The sequence below is a fragment of the Antechinus flavipes genome, chromosome 2 (genome assembly GCF_016432865.1).
Source record: "Antechinus flavipes isolate AdamAnt ecotype Samford, QLD, Australia chromosome 2, AdamAnt_v2, whole genome shotgun sequence".
Taxonomy (NCBI): domain Eukaryota; kingdom Metazoa; phylum Chordata; class Mammalia; order Dasyuromorphia; family Dasyuridae; genus Antechinus; species Antechinus flavipes.
In genome coordinates this window covers 484,546,303-484,552,514 of record NC_067399.1, presented here as the reverse complement: position 1 = coordinate 484,552,514, position 6,212 = coordinate 484,546,303, and the positions used below count along the sequence as shown (strand labels likewise).

Here is a 6,212-nt window from a genome sequence, read left to right as displayed (position 1 = left end):
CTCTTGAGCCTTCCAGTATTGAGATTGCTCAATGATCTCCTGAAACAGCTTATTCCCCATTTGTAGAATTCTACCTTTCTACTTTTTGCAATTTTTACCTTTTGTTCCTCATCCTTGTCTCTTGATTCAAGCAGAACAAAACTAATTTGTTTTCCACAGGTTAACTTTTCAGCTACTCAAAGATAGCTATATCTTTAAGTCTTTTACAAGTCCTTTATTCTTTAAGGAAAGTAGACTAAGTCCTTCCATATAGGTGGTATGGCATGGTTTCCAGTACCCTTCTTATCCAGGTCAATTTCCCCTGGATTCATTTTCATTTGTCAAGGTTTTTCATCAAATGAGATATTTAGAACTAATGCAATAATACAGATGTAGTTTGACCAGGAGATGAGCCCACCTGCTCTTATGACTAGATTCTGGACCTTTTTTTTAATTGAGAATTTTAATAAACATTTCATGAATTTGTGTGTCATCCTTATATAGGGATCATGCTAATCTTCTCTGTTTCATTCCAATTTTAGCATATATGCCCCCAAAGTAAGCATGATCTTTGACCTTTCTTTTTTATTTTTAAATAGTTTTTTTTTAATTTTCAAAATATATACAAAGATAGTTTTCAACACATCTTTGCAAAATCTGGTTTTCCTATTTTTTCTCCCTTCCTTCCTCTCCTTTCTCCCCTAGAGGGCAAGTAATCCAATATAGGTTAAACATGTGCAATTCTTCTATACACATTTCCACAATTATCATGCTGCACAAGAAAAATCAGGTCAAAAAGGGAAAAAAAGGGAAAAAACAAAAAGCAAGCAAACAATAACAAAAAAGATGAAAAACTATGTTGTGATTCATATTCAGTCCCCACAGTTCTCTCTCTGGGTGCAGATGGCTCTCTTCATCACAAGTCCATTGGATCTGGCCTGAATCAACTCATTGTTGAAAAGAGCCTCATTGGACCTTTCATAAGGCAACCTAAAGCATTAACAATTTTTTTGGGAAGCTTCCATGTCTAATTATTGGCTCTTATTGAGGTAGTACTCCCTTTGTACTTTACTAAAAGGATATACCCTATCCCTTTGCATCAAAGATCATATAAGTATCTCTTTAGGATGAAAACAGGCATCCCTTTAGCACATTTGTTAGTTTTCTAAGGTAGGCTCTGAATGTTCCAGAAACTAATCCATTATCATCATATCATCAGTGTTATTATTCTCAATGTGGTTAGAATTTAGCTGTGGTCATTTCCTCCACTGATATGCTTTTTCCCCCTTCTTTCTCCACTTTGTTTCCCTGCTATGTCCTAAGCAAAACCTATGTTTTTCTATCTCCTTTTCTGAATAGAGGAAACTCAAGAACAAAATACTTTCAGTTTGCCATGGGAAAGCTATGGCTGTGTTCCCTTTATAGTTTGATGGCAGCAGGTTTGTAAATAATTTATAAAACTCCAATTCCCTTTCTCCCAGTTACTCCTCACTCAGAGACCAATGTTCCCCTCTGTACTGTGTATTAAGCATCAAATGAAGTCATGAAAGTCACCAAGATCATAAACTTCTTCGTGAAAAAATATATTTTAAAAAGTTAATCAGTCATAGATTCAGAGATCATAGAATGATGGAGCTGGAAAGAACTTTTGAGATCATCTGTCTGAGCTTTTCATTTTATACTTGAGGAGACCATAAGAAGGGAAGAGATTTTCCCAATGTCACGTGTCTAATTTAGAAAGGCCATGACATATTACAATATGAGAACCCCAAACTGGATTCAAATCCTACTTTAGACACTTACCGGTTATGGGACTTTCAGCAAGCCCTTTAACCTCTCTGGGCCCTTAATTTACTTATCCATAAAACAGAAAGGAAACAAATTGGGAAAATATTTTTACAGTTAAAGGTTCTAATAAAGGCCTCATTTCCAAAATATAGAGAATTGACTCTAATTTATAAGAAACCAAGCCATTCTCCAGTTGATAAATGGTCAAAGGATATGAACAGACAATTTTTAGATATGAAATTGAAACTATTTCTACTCATATGAAAGGGTGTTTCAAATCACTATTGATCAGAGAAATGCAAATTAAGACAATTCTGAGATACCACTATATCCCTCTCAGATTGGCTAAGATGACAGGAAAAAATAATGATGAATGTTGGAAGGGATGTGGGAAAACTGGGACACTGATGCATTGTTCGTGGAGTTGTGAATGAATCTAACCATTCTGGAGGACAATCTGGAACTATGCTCAAAAAGTTATCAAACTGTGCATATCCTTTGATCCATCAGCGCTACTACTGGGCTTATATCCCAAAGAGATACTAAAAAAGGGAAAGGGACCTGTATGTGCCAAAATGTTTGTGGCAGCCCTGTTTGTAGTGGCTAGAAACTGGAAAATGAATGGATGCCCATCAATTGGGGAATGACTGAATAACCTATGGTATATGAAAGTAGTGGAATATTATTGTTCTGTAAGAAATGACCAGCAGGATGAATACAGAGAGGGTTGGAAAGACTTACATGAACTGATGCTAAGTGAAATGAGCAGAACCAGGAGATCATTATACACTTCAACAACAATACTGTATGAGGATATATTCTGATGGAAGTGGATGTCTTCGACAAAGAGAAGATCTAATTCGGTTCCAATTGATCAACGATGGACAGAAGCAGCTATACCCAGAGAAGGAACACTGAGAAATGAGTGTGAACTGTTTGCATTTTTGTTTTTCTTCCCAGGTTATTTTTACCTTCTGAATCCAATTCTCCCTGTGCAACAAGAGAACTATACAGTTCTGCATACATATATTGTAGCTAGGATATAGTATAATATATTTACCATGTGTAAGACTACCTGCCATCTAGGGGAGGGGGTGGAGGGAGGGAATGGAAAAGTCAGAACAGAAATGAGTACAAGGGATAATGTTGTAAAAAATTACTCATGCATATGTTCTGTCAATAAAAAGTTATAATAAATAAATAATCCCCTGGGGGGGGGGCAGAAAAGAATAGCACTTAGCTTAGAGTTGTTGTAAGGACTAAATGAGACTATATGTGTATATATATGTGTGTGTGTGTGTGTGTGTGTGTGTGTGTGTGTGTGTGTGTATACATATATAGATAGATAGATAGATAGTCTTTTGCAAACATATTGATCTCTATTTAAATGTGAGCTATTATTTATGAATCTGGTTTACAGAGTCTCAGTAAAGACTCATCCCTGTCATCCCACTGACATTATATTTGAACTTTTGAGTAGGAGAATAAAATACTAGATTTGGAAATGAAAAGTCTAGATTTAAATCTCAGCATTCCTGTTTACTGGATCACAGGATTTTTCTGATCCTGGGCGGCACAAAACTTTTGACTGACTTGGACCTGAGTTGTCTTCTCTAGAAAATGAAAGGATATTGGGCTGGGTGATCTCTATGGTCTCTTCCACCTTTTGATCTTTTGATCCCTTTTATATCTATGGTACTTTCTTTTTAGTCCTTCCTGGCAAATACATTAGAGGTCAGATGTACAGACACACCCTGAAGCCAGACTGGAACAGCCTTAGGTCTTTTAGCTCCTGAGTGACACTCATGGAGAAAAACTTCTACAGTGGCTGTTTCACTGACAAGAAGGCCCACAACTGGGTCACCAGGGGAGGGGAGAGAATTGCAATGGGGAAAAGCAGGCATGTGGTCTGTCTTGCACATATACAGAAAGTTGTCACCCTAATGATGTGCAGCTGGAATGTTTGCTGAGATCCCAATCCTTTGGGTTGTCTGCAGACAAACAGAAACATACCCTTTGCCTGTCAAGTGAGAATTTCTCCCTATCAACCTACTCCTTTATGCAGAGCACAAGACCAATCCAGAGAATATTAAAAGTTCCTGAATTCCTTTTTTCCCCAGTGGCAGTCAGGCTTTAAACCTTTAAAAACCAATATAAATCCTTAGATGCAATTTATTTCTTGCTTTGTAGCTGTTCTTCCTCCTTTCCTTCTTTTCCCTCCCTCTGTCTCTGTCTCTCTCTGTCTCTCTCTCTCTCTCTCTCTCTCTCTGTCTCTCTCTCTCTCTCTCTCTCTCTCCCCCCTCCCAAAATAGACAAGAGAAGCCTCTATTTGCCTCTGACAACAAGACCTCCCAATGCATTTTTATCCTTGTGTTTTACTTCTTATATCATTGATCAATAAACTGAAATGCCACATCTCTATCACAGCCACACATTTTGATTTCACAAATTGTCTTTGCTTAGTGGAGCTTATCCAAAAGAGCCTTGATGCCTAGAAATGTCATGGCCCCCAGGGGTCCCAATGGACTGTGGGGGGGGCAGATTTGCTTTGGGTCTTTTCAGTCTTCACTGTTCTTGCTCCTCTCCTTCCCCCTCCCTCTCTTCCTTTCTCCATCTTCCTTTTTTTTTCTTCTTCTCTTCTTCCCCCTGTTCCTTATCCTCTTTCCCTTCCCTTTTCTTTGGGAATGTTCTGAAGATGTTTTCAGTGAGTCTATAGGAGATAAACTTAAATTCCAATATTTTTATTTAATTGCAAAAGCATTCACTTTATCCACCTTTGCAATCATTAAAGATTAAACATTAAAAATAATAATAGCCAAAGTATAGTAGATAGAAAACTGAATTGGAAGTCAGAAGACTTGAATTTACAGTTTACTTCTCTGACATATGTTTGTTGTGTGACCTTAGAGAAGGAAGTAATTTGTCAGGGATCTAGCAAATCAACAAATTCCTAAGACCAGTGTCCCTTGTTATCCTGATGGCAGAAAAATGACTTTACCTCAGGCCTTTTCTGCCTGAACATCAGAAAAGATGAGAATGAGATCATCAAAATGATATCTGGCATTTATAGAGTGCTTTATGGTTGGCAAAGTGTTTTACATTTTTATCTCATTTAATCCTCACAACAACCATGAGAAGTATGTGTTGTTATTTCTCCTTTTTTACAGATGAGGAAACTGAGACTGAGTAAGTTAAATGATTTGTCTAAGATCACACAGCTTAAAGTATCTAAGCTACCTAACTCCAAATCCAGCAGAGTGTCTAGTACGTCACCAATTTATATCATCATCATTATCATCAAGAAGTTTAAAAATATATTGCTCTTCCCAATACTTATAATCTCCAAAGTCCTTAGAATGGAAAGCTCTCAAAGAGACATGGTCAAAGAGATCAAAAGTTCACGGGCCCCAGGCGAAGCATGATAGGTATCACTCTTGTTGCTCTGTCTGTTACCTTCCATGAATCTATGAAAGGAAAACTCACATACTAATTCTTTTATTCAACTACAAAAAGCAATTTTTTTCCTTCCATGCAATAGTGCATTTGGATATTGAATATAAATGAATACTTATTGGATATAGACCCGTTTCAAGTCTGTTCTCTCTGAAATCCCATTCAAAAAGATGAGAATGAAATAACAATAACAACTACAAGTCACATTTCTGTAGCTACTTGAAGTTTAGGAAGCACTTTCTTCACAAGCCTTTGAAGTAGGGAGGGAATAAGTGAAAAAAATGAATGAATTAAAAATTATTAAATCTCAAGCACTATGGTAAGTATTGGAAATACAAAACTAAAAGTCAGATAGCTCCTTCTCTCAAAGATCTCATATTTTAATGGAAGGAAATTACAAATGTAGGAAAGGTCAATTATAGAGTTTATGATAAAGCCCAGGAATCCTAAATGCTATGTCTTCAGGCTTGCTGATGAATCTAAGGTTCCTTAGAGCACCTTGGCAGTCAAGATAGCAATTTTGGTGTTGGAGTGGGATATGGAGAGCATAGGGACTGGGTATATGATGCAGTTCAGTGGTATGTGCAGACGATGCAGAGAAAGGGCAGATGGCTAAACATATAGCTTTCACCTTATTGGAAAGATTGTAACTGGTAGCTCCATGCTCATCCAAGTGAGATAAACCAGCAACCAGATGAGCAAGTTAAGGTAGAGGTGGAGAGGGAGAGAGAGAAGTGAAGAGAGCAAGGGAGAAGGGGAGGAAGAGTAGGAAAGGAAGAGGAAAAAGAGCACCTCCTATGGCCTACTTTCTATTGAGCTCATTGAATAGTACCAAATATTATTAACCTCATTAAAAATATGGAAGCTAAGATCCAGGGAGGTGAAGTGATTTTTCAAAGGACACATAACTAGCTTTGGAGGAAGGAATCAAATATAGATATTCTGACAGCCATTGTTGTTCTGTTATTTTCAGTTATGTCCAACTCTCTGTG

At 37.3% G+C, this 6,212-nt stretch overlaps 1 non-coding gene across 1 annotated transcript; it reads right to left on the bottom strand.

Annotated features, from left to right (window-relative positions):
- Positions 1-438: 438 nt before the first annotated feature.
- Positions 439-545, bottom strand: LOC127552547 (U6 spliceosomal RNA). The gene has a single exon (XR_007951423.1). It is a non-coding gene; the product is annotated as a U6 spliceosomal RNA (small nuclear RNA).
- Positions 546-6,212: the final 5,667 nt, after the last annotated feature.